Genomic DNA, 1,857 nt, shown 5'->3' on the forward strand with positions numbered 1-1,857 from the left:
TTTCCTGTAGGTCTTCACCAGGTTTGCACACACTGCAACTGGTATTTTGGCCCATTCTGTCATGCAGATCTGCTCAAGAGCCATGATGTGGGCTGTCGCTGGGCAACACGGACTTTCAACTCCCTCCACAGATTCTCTATTGGATTGACGTCTGGATACTAGCTAGGCCACTCCAAAATCTAGAAATGCTTTTTACGTAGCCACTCCTATGTTGCCTGGGTGGTGTGTTTGGGATCATTCTCATGCTGGAAGATCCAGCCACTTTTCACCTTCAGTGCTCTCACTGATGGAAGGAGGATTTTACCAAAAATCTTACGATACATGGCCCCATTCATCCTTTCCTTATTGTAGATCAGTGTTCCTGCCTTTGCAGAAAAGCAGCCCCAAAGCATGTTTCCACCCCTATGCTTCACAGTGGGTATGGTGTTCTTGGGATGCAACTCAGCATTCTTCCCAAACACAGCGAGTGGCATTTATACCAAAGACTTTTATTTTAGTTTTATCTGACCACGTGACATACTCCCAGTCCTCCTCTGAATCATCCAGATGGTCTCTGGTAAACTTTAGATGGGTGTGGACGTGTGGTGTCTTAAGTACGGGAACGTTTCAAGTGCTGCAGGATTTTATGCCATGACGATATAGTGTGTTACTAATAGAAAACTTTGTTACTGTTCTCTTCAGGTCATTGACCAGTCCCACCCGTGTAATTTTGGGCTGTTTCCTCACCGTTCTCAAGATCATTTGTACCCCACGAGGTGACATCTTGCATGGAGCTCCAAGTTGAGGGAGATTGTGAGTTTGTTCCATTTTCTAATAACTGCTCCAACAGTCGATCTCTTCTCACCAAGCTGCTTGCCTGTTGTGGACTGGCTCATCCGAGTCTTGTGCAGGTGTACAATCTTGTCCCTGGTGTCCTTAGACAGCTCTCTGTCTTGGCCATGATGGAGGATAAAGTCTGACTGTTTGAGGTTGTGGACAGGTCTCCTTTATACAGATATCAAGTTCAAACAGAATCCATTAATACAGGTAATGAGTGGAGGATAGTGGGACAACTTGCACAGTCGGTGGCTGCCAAATACTTTTTTGCTCCACTGTATGTCAGCTCCTGTCAAAACCAGGTCTTTATGCTTTCCTCAGTAAAAACTTCAAGGAGAGCTTCCAGAAGATCCTTTCCAAAAGCAAATGTTGCCAGAGCTGCAGGGGTGCTGCAAAGTAAAAAAGAATACTACCAAAGTAAAGCACAATCATGTTTCCTCGCTTAGAAACTGCACACAGATGTAATGTGATCCATGCACATCAACATTCTTACGCCTGTCATAAAATATTCCGTTTGCAGCAATAACAGTCTGGCAGACCTCTGACCTGCCACAAGTAGGGTTTGTTTGGCACTACTTCAAGATGTTTCTGCAGCTGCTCGGTCAAAATCAAATGGAAACGCTGTTATAGACTGCTTCTTCTCTAAACACATTAGAGCTACACTTGAGTCATTGTGATGTTATAGAAACACACTGGGTCAAATTCAGTGGAGTTTACAGGGTATGGTGTGGCTTGCAAAATGGATCAAAACTTCAACACCAAGAAATCTCATCACACTTCCTTCGCCATGCTTGGAAGTTACCATCAAGCACTTCATTTGTTCTATCGCTTACCTTTTTTTTTTTAACCCAACGTCAAACAAAGATTTATCTGCCATAAGAACTTTTATTGTCTCCATTCTCTCCCTTCTTTGCGTTTATTTGCTCATTTTAATCTTTTCCTTTTATTGGTCCAGCTTTTTTCTTGGCAAATGTGTTAAAAAGGCCAGTATCTAAAAAATCACCTCCCATCTCCTTTTCCTAAACACCTTTCCTTGACCTT

The sequence above is a fragment of the Pundamilia nyererei genome, unplaced genomic scaffold, assembly GCF_000239375.1.
Source record: "Pundamilia nyererei isolate P.nyererei 1_Seehausen unplaced genomic scaffold, PunNye1.0 scaffold00059, whole genome shotgun sequence".
Classification (NCBI taxonomy): Eukaryota; Metazoa; Chordata; class Actinopteri; order Cichliformes; family Cichlidae; genus Pundamilia; species Pundamilia nyererei.